The 16391-nt window shown below is 43.5% G+C and overlaps 1 protein-coding gene across 1 annotated transcript in view; it reads left to right on the forward strand.

The window, feature by feature from the left end:
* Positions 1 to 5974: 5974 nt before the first annotated feature.
* The window catches only part of SYT12 (synaptotagmin 12), a 44150-nt gene continuing 33733 nt past the window's right edge, over positions 5975 to 16391 (forward strand). The window contains exon 1 of the mRNA XM_014065492.2: positions 5975 to 6650. The gene's annotated coding sequence lies outside the window, so the exon portion shown is untranslated. The remainder of the gene's footprint in view (positions 6651 to 16391) is intronic.

Here is a 16391-nt window from a genome sequence, read left to right on the forward strand (position 1 = left end):
CACTGGTATGCACAAAATGTGTTGTTTTATGAGAAAAAAATCCGCCTTTCTTGTTTATGTGCAGTTTATTGATTTTACTGTGATTCAGTTACAATTTAAGCCAGGCATTGACAACATTCAGATAAAGTGGGATAAGTAATTGAGTTGTTATAGAAACAGAACTAGGCTATAAAGTGTGAATTGTGGAGTTTATTCAGAGGAATCACCTCTTAAGTATTCAGAAGATCTCTCTTTTCAACTTGCAGATGTTCTCATTTTACCTTATTTAGAAATAATAGAAAGTGACAATTGAGAATCACAGCAACCACCTTTATATTATGGAAAAGGCAAGAGGGGAGAAAGTGCTCTGTAGAAGCTGGTGGTCTTGAAATTGACTAGATAGAAAGTTAAATGTTTGTGGTCTGCTCAGCAGAAACCTCATGTTGGAAGATGCTGGTATGGTCTTTCCTTGTAACTGGGAAAAGAAGGATATCTGTGTAACTGGAGTTTCTCAGCTCCCTCTTCAATACCTCCCCTTTCTGTTGAGGACTCGGAAAGTCCTCGACTTACGACCTGGCGGCTAGCAACAAACCAGGCGGCACCCTGATTGGCTAGGGCGCGGCTGTGCTTGTTGCTAGCCGCTAGGGGCACGCTCATTGGTTATCCCTGCTTGGCAGCTCCGTTTAAATAGCTGTCAAGCAGGGAATCGCTGAATCGCCTGTAAATAGTTACCTTGAATAAACCGCTTGTTCTGACAGTCCTGGCTCCAGTCTCGTCCTTCCGTCGATCCTCAAAACTGGTGACAAGGATGGGATTGTGGCGATTCCAGTAATCGGTGCCTAGCACGAACGAGAGGGCAATAAGCCGCGAAGCCGCTCAAACCACGGAACATCCACCGACTCTTCAATCCGAACATTTTTTTTCTTCACCGCACGTCGTGACCTAGAGATGGCAGCTCTGCCACCATTCGCCCCATTTGGAACCTCCGGCGAGTCGTGGGCCGGGTTCCTCGAGCGCTTTGAGTGCTACCTCATAGTCTCAAAGAATCATAACCTGCCACCGGAGGAGAAGTGCAGTTTCTTCCTCAGCTGCTGTGGACCGGCCATGTTCGCCTCAGTGAGGGCCCTGGCTTCTCCTCGGCCGGTTTACCAACTCAGCTGGGAGACGCTGATGGCCAAACTGAAGAATCATTATGCTTCCACCCCATCGTGAATCGCTCGCCGCTATGCTTTTCGCCAATGCATACAGAAACCGGCGGAATCGATCAGCCAATTTCTGCAATCCTTACGCGTAGCAGCGATTTAATGTGACTTTGGGGACTTGGAAGACAACCTTGTGGAACAGTTTGTCTGTGGCATCAAAGACATTTGCCTCAGACGTCGTCTCCTGGCACATCCGGAGATCACCTTGCAGCAGGCCATGGACGAAGCCAGAGCCGCCGAGCTCTTGGAACAGTCCACGGCCAACATGCAGCACTACAGCCTCTCCCTCCTCCTCTCCCTCCTCCGGCTGCTCATGCCTGCCTCGTTGATGAGCTAGTGCTGCTAGTGGAGCCCGACTACGAGCAAGTGGCTCAGCTCCGTGCTCAACCTAGGCAGCCTCCCCCCCGCCAGCCGTTCCAGCCTCGTCTGCTTGTGTGGCGGCAGACACACCCACTCTGCATGCCCCTTCAAGGGCACCGTCTGCCATCGTTGCAGCAAGAAAGGCCATATTGCACAGGTCTGCCGTGCCTTGCTGCCTGCCCCTTCTTTCCTTCAGCAGCCTGCCGTTTCCCAGCCACAACTGCGCCGCCAGCCTCCGTGGCCTCCGCGGTGGGCTGAAGATTGCTACACGGTGACCAAGCCTGACTTTGTCGGGGAGACCGTCAGCCAGACATCCGCGGGGCGAGGAAGGTCAGCCCTGCAGCATGGAAGTGGACTCTGGCTCCTCCTGCTCCCTGCTTTCCTGGTCCACCTTCTCCCGTCTGTGTCCCCGCACCAGCCGTGACCAGCTGCAGCCGGTGGACACGTCCCTCAGAGACTACCAGGGAACTCTTATTCCCAACCTGGGTTGTTTCCCCATCTGGGTTGACTATGGGGACTTTCACGGTCGCCTCCCTGTCTTGATAGTGCAAAAGTCCCTGCCGGCCCTGTTAGGGTTAGATTGGTTCCCTCCCCTGGGCTTGTCAATTGGGGGAATCCATCGGGTGGGTGCCTCCGCCCCCTCCCTGGATGACGTCCTCGTGGAATTCGTGGATGTCTTCGATGGACAGCTGGGCTCTTACAAGGGTACCCCCATCTCCCTCAACCTCGATCCTCAGGTTGCACCTATTCGGCTGAAGGCTCGCACGGTGCCTTTTGCCTTGCGGGCCCCTGGTTGATGCTGAACTTGATAAGCTGCTGGCGCAGGGTGTCCTGGAACCCGTCGACCATTCATGATGGGAGACCCCAATTGTGGTCCCTGTCAAGCCCGACGGGTTGGTCAGGATCTGCGCCGACTACAAGTCGACAATCAACCTTGGCCTCCAGGCAAACCCCTATCCAGTCCCTGTTGTGCAGCACTTGCTCCATTCCTTGGGGCGGGGCTGCACCTTTGCGAAACTGAATATGGTGCAGGCCTACCAACAGCTCCCGGTGGATGACGATGCGGCGGCAGCCCAAACCATCATCACCCATCGTGGGGCTTTCCGTTGTCGCCGCTTCCAATTTGGCATTTCCATGGCCCCGGGGATCTTCCAGAGCCTCATGGAGCGCTTGTTCCATGGGCTCCCTGGTGTGGTTCCGTATTCTGATGATGTTCTGATCGCTGCTTCCAGCCGCTCAGAACTCATCAAAATGCTCAGGAAGGTCCTCCTCTGTTTTAGGGGTGCGGGCTTGAAATTGAAGCAAGCAAATGTTCTTTTGCTGTGCCAAGGGTAGAGTTCTTGGGCTTCATGATTGACACCCAAGGGATCCACCCTACACTTTCAAAGGTGTACCTTGAATAAACCGCTTGTTCTGACAGTCCTGGCTCCAGTCTCGTCCTTCCGTCGATCCTCAAAACTTTCAATGGAAAATTTATAATAGCTATTTAATTCCATTCCTTCCTCTAACCATCTAAGCATGTTTACTTGAAATAGTTACATACTGACTTGACTCTTTCCTCTTTGTTAAATTGAGATGAGAGGCGAATATTTCTGAACAGGGAGTTATTGTAAAGTACAATAAATATTGAGTTACATAAACATCCTATAGACTCACTGACAATGTATTTTAAAAAAATATGAACTCACTTTGAGGTCCACATTTAAATTAAATTAGCAATGGAGCCATCCTTATTGGGGACAGCAGCTATGTTTCCATGGAAACCAGGCCTACATTTAACCCAGTCGTGGCCCTTTTTACGAAAGTAATTTTCTCCTAATGATACATTTTCCTATGATATCCGAATGCTCTACTTAGAAACAATACACGTATTACTATATAACAGTCCTCTGCAGCCTGGTGTATTTTACTACTATGCTGGACTACAGTTTGTATTTCTAAGAGTAGATGAATATTATGGAAGAAGTAGCCTGCAAGTGCGGGGTGGGGGTGGGGTGAGAGGAAGGCAGAAAGCTGAGGAAAGATGCTACATTCAAATACTCTTAGCACAGAAATTGTTAATTAAGTTGTGGGTTCGTGGCAACCCCCCCCCCGCCCCCATCCCAAAGCAGCTGCAGGTTTCATATTGTAGCAAGACTCTTCCAGGTGAAATAATGAGATTGCCTGAGGAAAAAGCAGAAAGGTCTGCAAGACCTTAAGTATAACAAGGAGAAATTTTACAAAAGGGGATCAATTTTTTTTATTTTTTCTCTAAAGATGAGTTTCAAATGCAGATGTCCACTGAGGAATCCTGGCTAGCAGATGCCTGCATTTCCCTAATGCACCAGCAGGCGTCACTCACAGTCTCCCTTTTCACAGGGGGCACCATTGCTTCACCCATAATTTGGGAAATACTGTGTTTCCCTCTGGTGCAGGGCTTGTTGTCAATGTAGGTTTCTTTAAAAAGGACCTTGCTTTCTTAAAAGACTGTAGCAGACATTAATTTTAGAGTGTTTATATTTATTTATATTTATGCCAGACATAATATTTGCTATAATATTTACGCTAATACAAAACCAAATTGAAATAATTGTGGCAAGTCTGGCCTGACTCCTGGTTCCTCTTTCCCTCTTTTGCCAACCATCATTAGCTAACGTTTTTATCCTCTTACAGGAGAAAGGTGCCAGCAATTTTTCCCCCTACAGTTTGCTAACAATCATCCATCCAAGACAGAATGTGGCACCTAACAGCAAGAGAATAATACTAAACTGCTGGAAACAAGCCATTTATTAGGGTTTGTTGTTGTTTTTTTGAGTCTTTCAGTCCAAAGAGAAATTGCATCTGGATTAGGTTCAGCCATATTGTATGAATCACAATGTCCACAATCAGAACTCCTCCTCTGCTTAAGAAAGCTGCATAATATGCCACACCACAAAGTCTGCAAGAGCTGAGAAAATGCTTAAAGAATCCAGGGTTCAATTAAGATTTGATCTGGAAATATCCCAGGTTCACAACAGCAGATCTGATGTGGGGGGGGGGGAAACCAAGTTTAATTTGAGCAGGAAAAACATAGTGATGCTCTTCGGGGAAGGCTGCTGGGACAACAGAACAACTGATCTTGAAATCTTTTCGGAAACACAGTAAGGAAAAAAACAGCAAGAGTTGGGCCTCTTCTCTTCTGGTCCCCTCCACCCCCTTTCTCGCATGCAATTTGCAACCCCAGCCTTTGCCTACCATGAGGCTGGAAATGGCTGACCATTCACAATCTGTACCAGTGAGCCAAAGAAGGCTAAGTCATTTTAACTCCATTGCTTCCAGCTATATTTTTTGCAATAACTTCAGCCAGCAAAGTGAGAGAAATATCCAACCGAAGGGCTCCTGTCCGTTTAAGGCAGGGGTGTCCAATCTTGGGAACTTTTAAGACTTGCGGACAAGTCTTAAAGTTCCCAAGTTTGGACACCCATGATTTAAGGGGACTGGTGAAGAGTGAACCCTGGTTAAGTGCGCCTTCTCACCTGCTGCGCCCCCAGCCCCTTATTTATTTTTTATTTATTTATTAAATTTATATTGCCGCCTCCTCGCACATGGCGACTCAAGGCGACTTACAAAGATATAAAAATACCACATAAAAGAAACAAAAAAATAAAATAAAAAGAAAAATAATAAAATAATAACCTTCCACCCACCCCTGGTGACAACACAATTCATACTAACCATTTAATGGGCTCCATCCTGGTCTGGATTCCCCAGGCCCACTGACAGGACCACGTCTTCAGGGCCTTCCAGAAGAGTATCAGAGTGGGGGCCAGTCTAATCTCTGGGGAAGGGAGATGATGTTTCAGAGAAAGGGAGCCACCACAGAGAAGGCCCTTCTTCTGGGTCCAACCAGATGTATCTCTTCAGGGAACAGGACCTGCAACATTCCTTGGCTCCTCTTTATAGTGGGTCAGGTAAATATGACAAGAGATAGTCTTCAAATAACCTGGTCCCAAGCCACTTCCAAAGGACATGGTGGCTCAGTGGCTAAGAAGCTGAGCTTGTCAATCAGAAAGGTCGGAGGTTCGAATCCCTAGTGCCATGTAAGGGTTACTTGTCCCAGCTTCTGCCAACCTAGCAGTTCGGAAGCATGTAAAAATGCAAGTGGAAAAATAGGAACCAGCTTTGGTGGAACATGACCACAGAGACATCTTTGGACACCGCTGGCTCTTTGGCTTTGAACCGAGATGAGCACCGACCCCTATAGTCGGAGTGACTAGCACATATGTGCGAGGGGAACCTTTACATTTAAGCCACTTCCACATTTTTCCCCACCGTGAGATACTCCCTTCTTTCTTGTACTCGGCCTAAGCTGGCTGTCAGAAATGACCTTGCAGGCGAGTTTTTTTTTCCAATTGGGAACTGACTCGCCAGGAGAGAGAGAGGCAGAGAAACCTCGCCGCTCGCCCTCCCCTCACTCCTCGGCTTGGCAGCCTCCGCAACGAGGTCAGGAGGCAGATCGCGAGGGCCTAAGGGCGCGCAGGGCGCTTCCTCCCCCCACTTATTAGCCGGTTGCGAGTAGTTTCCCCAAGGGCATTTTTGGTGCAGGGACAGAGCACAGCGCCTGTGTTTCGCAGAACTCCCCCCCCCCCCTTCCTCCTTTTTGACCTCGTGCTTCTGGTCTCCTCGGGGAATCTCCTCCACCGAGCTGAACAGGGATGTTCCGCTGGCGCGCTGAGCGGCCTCTCCAGTCATTGCAGGGGGGACGCGGTGGCGCTCCCGCAGTTAGGCAGGGGACGGGCTTCCATTCATTCCCCGAAGCCGCCGGCCAGCGCGAGGTTACCTAAACCCTCGGGGCGGCAAGAAAGGCGCCAATTCGCGTTCTCCCCGATAACCGCCAGCCTTAGACTCGCTCTCTTGGAAGGGAGCCTTACGGCTTCCTTCCCAGCTGGAGAAGACGAGGGAGGCGGGGTAATTCAAGGTGCCGCCGCCGCCGCTTATCCTCCATGGGAGGAGCCCCGTCAGAAGACTTGTGCCTCTGCCTCTTCTCGGGCCGTTGCCGGAGCAAAGGCGGCGTGCCGACGAGGGACCGCTGAGAGTCCGAGCTGCAGCAGAGTTTGCGGATCGTCAATCCTGCGCCAAACTCCGGGCAAGGTAAGTGGCGCGGCGGTTGCTCCCTTTGCTTATCAAAGGCGTTCTTGGAACTACGCTCGGCGGTCGGGCTGGAATAGCCAAACCCCACCGACGGAGCCGTTTCTCTGGAAAGAGCGGCTGCTATGCAATGCGATCCGCTCAGCGCGCTCGCCGCTCCGGTGCGCTTTAAAGCGGCGCTTTAGTTTCGCTGCCCGGGAAGGTTTTCCCGCTCGGTTGCGATCAGCGCCGCTGTGCTTCGGGCTGCAAAATGCACGCCTCGGTTCCGCGTACCTTTGCAAGGGGTTTGCCGAGGATGCCTGATTGCCGGATCGAGCTGACCTCCTCGAGAGGCGGGAAGCGTCCGGAGATGTCCAGTTGGCCTATCAGTTCCCCAGTAGATGGTCGTTGAACGTGAGTAAGTAAGAAAGCTAGGAGAGGATTCGGGGTGGGAGAAAATCGGACCCGTGCAAGGTTAGCCGCTATAAGCAGCCAAGGACGAAGACTCGGAGAAGTGACCTTTGCAATTCCCGAGGAAAGGGCCATTCATGCCTCAGAGGGATATAAGACCTACCCTTTAAAAAGTTCTGGGTTTTTTGCAATGCAAAGATCTCCCAATATATATTTTGTTGCAAGCTCCCAAGTCGGCAGAAGCTTCTCTCCCCCCTCCATCATTCCCCAGTGAATTTTTCAGCGAATCTCCTTTGAGCGAATGGAGTCGGACGGGCCAGCAGCTTAGTTTGCCCCGCAGGGTGCTTTTTAGGCTATCCGTGCACTCAGAAGCCCGGAGGTGCTTTTTTCTTTTTACACCCGCTTCGTGCACAGGAACGGTGGCAAAGCAGATCCTTCCTAGAAGTTCTCTTCTTCTATCCAGAAGGACGGCCAGAGGGAAACCTCGCAAGCTCTCGTATCTGGGTCAGGGAGGGAGGCTTGCTGGGGATTAAAGTGGAACTGCTTCCCCACCGGGTAACAACACTGGGGCATTTGGTGATAGTGTAGTCGGTTCGTAGCAGTGGCTCTCTCCCAGCCGTTGTGAGGTCTCTGTGAGCCCGAGCTAGGGGGAAACGGCGGGAGTGGGGGTGCTGTGGATCGACGCTAAAAAAGGATGAAGGACAGAAGTGATGGCTGCTCCTGTCACTTGGCTTTTGCAGCAGCTTCGCTTCAGAGCTGCCTTGGGAATGTTTCCCCTTCGAGGTTCTGGGTACAGATAAAGTACCAGTACCTTTGCTGAGCCGGATAATGTTGGAGTGAGGACTCAGCAGGCTCAGATAAAGACCCTTGGGTTTATTTTTCCCTAAAGGTATTATATTTCCTTCCTTCCTTCCGTGGCTTTTTAGAAAACAGGATTGTAATACATGCGAATAATGAAGGAATATATTTTGCACTTACAAGTCCTGCCATTGATTGGCAAAAGCTTCAAGAGAGCTATTAGGCAGAATGTGAGGTAGACTAACAATGTGCAGGGAGAAATGCAAAATCCATTTGGAATTCTCAAAAGTGGAACAGGATTTATTTTACTAATTTGCTTGCGGTACTCCCTCTGAAGGTGCCTTCATTAGCAATACTTATTTTTCCTTTTTAGCACATAGCCTTTCTGTTAGGGAATCCCAGCAGGAAAGGCTATATTTTACCCATTTTCTCCCCCCCCCCCCCATGTAGCTCTTTGAGGCCAGAGACTAAAACTGGCTGAATATAGGTTTTGAAACATTTCTTCTAGCCATATTCCAAACTCTATTCCCTGTCCCAGATCAATTTTACAACAAGTGCATTAATATTCAGTAATATATAACATATGATATTCAGAAACAGTATCAGTGAAATAGCTTTGTGTTAAATCTTCAGAAATTCTGCCAAAGCAACATAAAATTAATAATAATGATAATAATGATGGTTTCAACCATCCCATAGTGAAACAATCTCTTTAAGGGTATATGCTTTTAGGCTCAATTGTCTGGGAGAAAGACAATATAGCAAGATTTAAGGTAAAACATCCACAAGTGGAGCTCATTTTCGGTTGACTTTGTAGTTAGATCCATGTACCTTTCTTGGAAGCTGCATAGAAATGTTTGCTATTGCTTTCTTCTAAGCTGGTTTTTTTTTTCCAATTTCCCCTCTTAATCTAAGGCCTTGGAATGCCCTTACAGTCCCCAGATGTTAACCAGGACAGTCCTACTTAGCTTCTGAACTAGATTATCTGCTGCTATTTTGAAGACAGTAGAATCCAACTTTAAGGAATATGTTCATCAAAGTTAATTAGCTCTTTCTTCCAAAGCAAAATAATGTATTATCTGCCATCCTACTGACAACATCCTTAAAAATACTCCATTGAAATTTCTATTGTACATCCTTTTATTAAGCTAGCCTACTTGGATACATTCATATAAGGGTGGGTTTTGTTTTGTTTTTTGCCAAAATAACAGACTGAAGAACTGTATCTGCAACAAGCAGGAAGTGATTATTTATAAGTGCAATGTATGCATGTATATTTCATTCATCTTGACTACCAATCTTCTTCAGATGGGACCATTTCTATATCTACAATTTCCATACTATAATGGTCCCAAGCAAAGAAAGAGTAGACACATCTCAAAGTACCTTTCTGCATTTCTCTAAGCAACCCAACTTTGGAAATTGTGGCCTTGGAGATAAATATAATTTATTTCTCCTGCCTACAAAGTTTGATGAGAAATTCATGTCACTTGTCATAAATGGCCGGAAAGTACCATTTTCTATAGCTGTATTCTTTACTTCCATTGCATAGTGATTGTTTTGATCAACATTATATCAACTCTTATGGTATCAGAGTCCAAAGTATAGGCTAAAGCGAGATTTATCTTACACATGCCTTATTTCAGAATTGTTTTAATACTATGTGAACAACAAACTGCTGCAAATAGAGTAGTTACATTTGAAAAAGGTGGCTGTGTATTTTAACAGAGATTTAAAAATTCTGTAGATCATTTTGATTGAAAGGAATATGCAAGACAGGCTATATATTATGCAATACGATGTTTAATCAAGATGAATTTCTTCTTATGTTATAGCAAAAATGCCATGATTGTGTCAGGTTATCTCCTTTCAGCTGAGTTGATTTTAGTATACCATGCTTAATTCTTAATTGCCATGAAATGGGCAATAGTATGGTATCTTTCAAGATAGTCTCTAGACATCAGAATTAACTGTAACAGAGTTGGAAGGGACCTTGGAGGTCATCTAGTCTAAACCCTTGCTCACGCAGGCGACCTATACTAGGGATTCAAATTGCTGAATTGCCAATCTTTCTGATTGACAAGCTCAGCATCTTCGCCACTGAGCCACCTAGCCAGGTCCTAGTTGTCCTTGTGGCCATTAACAAGTGATGCTGCATGTAGTCTCAGTATATAACAAAAGCTGATAACTTTGTTGATTCCTTTTCTTTTTACTAAAAAGCATTCCATGAAAACCTCCACAATGAGTGGCTGAGATTAGAATATATTATCCTATCTGATGGCCATGGTCTATGGGAGATTGTGACTTGAAATTTAAGAAGATAAATGGTAAAGAACATAAATTAACAAATGAAAAGAAACAAATACCAATAGTTGGGAAGAAAAAAGATGTGATAGATCTTAATGAAGAGTTTTGATCTGCAGTAGAATCGAGGAGTATATATGGGGAAGCGAAGCTGTAGGTTGAATTAGGAATAAAAGGGTCAATATACATGTCAGAACATATGAATTGATGTCACCTAGAATATTATATAAGCATACAAAAATAGGAGATTCGTAATAGTTGCATGTTATGCTCCAGTGAATGATGATAATTAAAAACTAAGGATGAGAATTTGGAAAAAATGTGCAGTATTCTGAATGAATATATACAGGAAAAAAATTAGATAGCAGGAAGGGAATGGTGGGAATAAAATGAGAGAGCACTGTAACAGTTATTGAGTTACTTGGATTAATGAGAATTTGGTAAGCAACTCTTAGGGAAAAAATCTGTTGAAGGCATAATTTAAGCATAGGTTTGTTAATCTATGCACACAGAAAAACAATGAATTTTAAGAATTGATTCTTTATGATGAATGATTAAGAGAATTAATGGAAGGATACAAAAATGGTGAGAGGCCTTTATTTGCAAATGTCAAGACTAGTTCCTGGAAAAAATGAAGAGGAAAGAAGTGAAAGAAGACTGACTGCAGGAAGAAAATAAAAGCACAAGACTCTTTGAAAAAAATATTAGAAGATAATTTATCTCCCAATAAAATGGAAAGTGAATGTAAGGAAAGAGGAAGTAGAAGTGAATAAAGTAAAAATAATTGTTATTGATTGTCACAAAAGTGGATCTATATTAGTGGGGTAATGAAATGGAAGAAGAACTGGGATAAGGAAAAGTGCACATATGAACATTATTGGAACAAAAAATAAAGACACTAACATTGCCCATGGTGCATAGAAAAAGAAATATAGTTACTGAGAATGTAGACAGAAAGACCAAGGAGCATGTTAGATTAAAAGAGTCAAACAGAATACAGAACAATTTTTATATAAATTTTAAAAATATTTCAGAAGTGGGCAAAGAGAACTAAACAAGGAGTTTCTAGAAGAGTGAGTAGAATTAAAAAAATAAAAATTATTTGGGATAAAGCTGAGGTGAGGAAAATGTTGAAGAGTGTTCTTTGATAATGAGAATTAAAGTTTGGCATGTCAGGAAAAACACAATGGGGATGAGTTCTGTAAGAAGCATCTGTGGCAAAACAAGATACAATAAAATCTAATTTTAAGGGGTGCTGAAAGAATGTAGACTGAACACAAGAATGTGTGACCAGGACAAAAGAAAATTGAACATTAAGATAGTTTTAGTCACATAGAGAAAATGAATGAGAGTCACATGGCAAAACAAATACTTTAAAGAAAAATGAACTGGTTAAGAGGAAGGGAAGACAAAGAAAGTCCTTGTTGGATATCATTCAAGAGATCCTTAAAAAGAAAAAGACAAGGATTTTAAAGAATAAAAGGCAGTGATTGTGGTTGTGGTTGTGATAAAAAAAATAGAGAAGTAAAGTGAGCTATTATATTATGCCTTTTATTTCTTCTACTTACCGATTCTTACTTCTTTTCTGTGCTTTGCATGGTTGCTTAAACCAAAGGGAATGATATGGTGGTTATTTATGTACATATGTTTGTAGGACCTCACTGTTCTGGGACATTAATTGAGAACATTTCATTTGACTTTAGGCTCTTTCAAGAATATTCCATCTAAGCTTTTTCATTAGCTTTAGTGCTAGGGAATTTAAGGGAAGATTTTGTAATGTTGGGTTCATAAATCTGCCAATAGAAGGTAACATTTTCCATGGAAATATATGTTTGTGAGATATAACGTTACTATTGGAATTTGGATTTTCTCATACTGATGCATGATATTCGTACCCTTTTAGATTCATTGTTTTACTAAAGCAAGAAAAGCTGGGATGCAGGTACAGGTAGTCTTTGACTTACGATCACAACTGAGTACAAAATTTGATAAGCAGAATACTTGTTAAGTGAGTTTTGCCCCATTTTATGATCTTTCTGCCACAGTTATTAAGACCTTTCCCATTGTTCATCCGCATTCACACAGCTAGAATTGAAATGGGACGAATGGGAAAATGTGTCTACATGCAGTCTTCAATCTCTCACTTTTGCTTGAAGGAAGCAATTGTCCCTGTCCTGGTTCTCCCCACCCACCCAGTCAAAAATGCTCATTTCTCTGGAGCCAATGAACATGTGACAGTTACCACCATCATACTGAATCTATCATCTGAGTTATCTTTTCTCTCTGCCCCCTATTCTCCTCTTTTCTCTTCATCTGGCAATTCAATTCCGTTTCTATTTCCCATTCTATGCTATCCCCACCATTCTATGCCTCTCCCCTTCCTTTCCTCTCAGTTTCTCTTCCGAATATCCATTTGTTCTCCCTGTCAACTTTCTTGTCAGCTTGTTTTCTTAAAATATTACTTAAACACTGAAGAACCTTCTACTTAGATTGAATCTTGATATATTCCCGGTTTTAATTGGAGTTCTGATTTCTGGGGTTTTTTCCTCCTCCTTTTGGGTGGGTGGATACCTTTGCAAATCTTTGGGTCTCCTGTACATTTTGCTACATCCCTTTTGTGAGCAGGGCAGGGTTGCATTAAGTATAAAATTGGGAAATAGGGGGAATAATAATAACATATGTAGGGATTTTGTGGAATGAGAAAGGATAATAGTTTCTACTGTATTTCCTTGAAAATAAGACCAGATGTTATATTGATTCAAAGGGTGCATTAGGGCTTATTTTCCAGTTAGGTCTTATTTTGAGGAAAATAAGGTACTAAAATATGTCGGTCTGGCTGATGATCTTAATTGGGGCTTATTTTGGGGGGGTAGGGCTTATGACCATCCTGAAAAATCATGCTAGGCGTTATTTTCTGGTTGGGTCTTATTTTCAGGGAAACAGGGTAGTAGCGTAAGCTATATTATAAATTATGCACTATAGCTGGGAATTCTCAAAATTAGAGTCCCAGTACATCTAGAGGGCATCAGATTGAATAAGGCTAAATCAGAGAGAACTTAATAGAAACTGCATTTAATGCATGAATGCCCTTTCTGCATATGATTTTCTCCCATTTCCTATGGGGTGTCCTCACAAGAACACCATTGTTGCTATGGTCTGACTGAGTGTGGGAAGAGCCTACATGCAGGTTTATTATATGACAATAAAATTAATGAAATGTCAATATTTTCCCACTCAAACAAATCCACAGAGTGCAATTTGACAACCCTTTTTAAAGTGACGCAAACTCTAATGGGCAGAGACAGGCAAGGGGACTGTTTGAGGGCCATTTTGAAGCACTTTCTAGTCATCTGAAGTATACAGTTGCTTAGATTCACTCAGCTTGATGCTATTTAGACAAATCCAGGGGAGATATTAATTTTAATCAAGCTTGTGCTTTCTATTTTGAGATAAACTAAGTGATCCTTTGATTCAGGAAGTCTTTGTTCTTTATGTATATTTTTTTTCCTTGTCACCCATTTCAAAATGTTATTATTTCTTTCCAGCAAATGATGTGTGCTTTCCTCGGCTTCATGTAGTCCTTCCTGTCATCACTCTCTTGGCTATAGCAGCTCATAAAGGAAACTAATGAGAATCTGTCTAGAATCACTTTTGTCTTCATTAGATTTTCATCACCCACCACTGGCTCCATCCGTGCTTTAACGAAACTACTAGTGACAAATTGTCAGTACTCTATTAAATAATGTTGCTCCAGGATATGAAAACAGAACTTCAACAACAATCCATAGTTTCTGTTGGAAAGCCAGCTAGGATATTTACATGAAGCCCTAGAAAAGTAACACAGAAACGTTTTTTAAGGGAAAATAAAATGTCGCATGAGGATACGAAACTACCTTATAATGGTTCCAGTCATTTTTTTCATGTAGCTCTAGAATGCCTTGTCTGACTGGCAGCTCTCCAGAGTCTGAAACCAAGAGCTACAAATGAAAGAACATAGAACACAAAGTAATAGCGTTGGAAGCAACCTTTGCGGGGGGGGGGGGTGTCCCTTAATGATCATTAAGAAATCTTAATGATCGTTTTGCCTTGAGATACCAGTGATTGAAATGGTGGCCTTCTGCATGCCAAAGCAGCACTTCAGCCAATAAGCTGAAAAATCATTACATAGAACAATCTTAATGAATTAAATGTTGATGTTTATAAAAGGCAGTTCTTTTTAAGTTAGAAGAATTCTGCTGGCATTCGCCCATTAGAGATCAGTTTCTTCAGACTTTGGAGCACGAAAGAAGCAACATTTAAGGTGCAATTTCATTCTCCTTTTGAAATTTTATCAAAGAAGATATCTATGAAGGGACATTTTGAAATAAGGGAAATTGTTTAATGGAAAGAAAATAATGAAATATTGAAATTTACTGGATGTTTGCTTTTGTCCTAACATTTCTGTTTTTCTGTTGTTTTCATCTTGTGCTATTCTGACTATAGGCTTCCAAGACCTAAGATTGTTCCTGGTCTGATTTAACATGTGTGTGTGTGTGTGTGTGTGTGTGTGTGTGTGTGTGTATGTTTTCGTAGATTTTCACGGGTACAGGTATGCAGGTCTTGCCGTATTCTGGTCTTTTCCCATATAAGATTGAAAGTATCTTGGCAACGTTTCGATGAGGTCCCACTTGCTATCTTCAGGCTGGTGGCTTCGGCTTTGTACTTGTGCGAGAAAAGTGTGATCGGAACTACCATCTTTCCATAAATATTGGGGAGGGTGTGTGGAGTTCTGGCTTTGTTGCTGTAAGCGGGTTGGTTGGCTGTGTTGTTACATCTTGATTAGTTGATGGAATTGATGTATGCAGATTAGTCGGTTGTTTTGTAACATCCTGTGTGGCTGAGGTACTAGCTGTGTGCCCATTAGTCTTTTGTGTTGTAACAACCTGGGTAATGGGCTGTGTGATGACATCCTGAGCTCTAGTGTAGTGTTATCCTGAGTCCTGCAACATTCTTGGAGGTTGGCTCCATTGTAACATCCTGAGCCTTTGCGTTGTAACCTCCTGAGTTATGTGATGTAATGTCCTGAGCAGATGGCTGTAATGTAACATCCCGGGCTTTGGTTTGGCTCCAAGTTTTCGGTCTGGCCATGTGTTCATGGCGTGTGTCAGTTTGCTTTGTGTGGGGATCGGAGGGGGGCGCAGCAGTTGGTGATGCCGCTGTGGTTTGGCTTCTGGATAGTGGTTGCATTTCGTCTATGGAATGGGTTTGGATTTAAGGGTGATTGGTGGTGGCGTCCTGTGTAGTTCTGGGTCTGGTGTCGGTTTTTGTGGCTGGGACTCGTTTGTTGACTAGGGCTAGTTTTCAGATGTCTGGTAGGCGGGAGGTATTATCACTTTTATTCATGTTGTGGGGGTTGAAATAGAGAAATCTATATGGGACCGCCTTTGAAGACCACTTGGTAGCTGCAGCTGGCCTACATTGCAGTGGCATGGATAGCTATAGGGTGCCATGATATGCTGATGTAATACCTCTGCTTCATAGGCTAAAACAGTTACCAGTCAGATCCTGATATTGGAAATAAAGCCCTTCATGACATATTGCTTAGTTATATGAGGACCATCTTTCTTCCATTATTTCTACCTATCAGGCAGTTGGTATGCTCCAGTTCCCATCTGTTTAATAATGTCATCTGATGGTGCCTAAGTAGCATACTTAAAAATAGCTTTCAGAATCTAGTTCTTTCCCTAGCCTCTGGACTGTAGTATGTATAGGCCTATTATGTACAGGCAGTCCTTAATTCATGTCCTCAATTTCAACCCATTATAGTTGGAAGTGGTGATGGCTATTAAGTGTAGCACCCATGTGATTGCCTTACTTACAACCCTCCCCCAGCCCTGCTCTCACTGATATGGTCATTAAAGAAATGTGCAGGTCATTAAGCAGAGCCGGAGTGTCTCAAGGCCCCAGGAAAAGCCCTGGGAACTCCAGCCCTGGGAACGCCAGGCCTTTCCCTAGACTGCCCCCACCCCCATACTCCACTTCCAGCCCAATGTTCTTTTGTCTGTGTTTTTTAATGTATATTATATACATGTATGTATATGTATATATACTATATGTATATATACTATATACTTCCCAGAGTGGCCATGGAGTTAGCCAACTTTATACATTTAATAAATGAATAAATTTATGCAATGACAATAAAGTAAAGTAAACTAAATAAACCACCATTTCAATACATGACTATATAATATATATATAGTGATTAATATG

This window comes from Thamnophis sirtalis, unplaced genomic scaffold (genome assembly GCF_051295495.1).
Source record: "Thamnophis sirtalis isolate CommonGarterSnake01/CBP01778 unplaced genomic scaffold, rThaSir2_p1.2 scaffold_1, whole genome shotgun sequence".
In the NCBI taxonomy this organism is placed as follows: domain Eukaryota; kingdom Metazoa; phylum Chordata; class Lepidosauria; order Squamata; family Natricidae; genus Thamnophis; species Thamnophis sirtalis.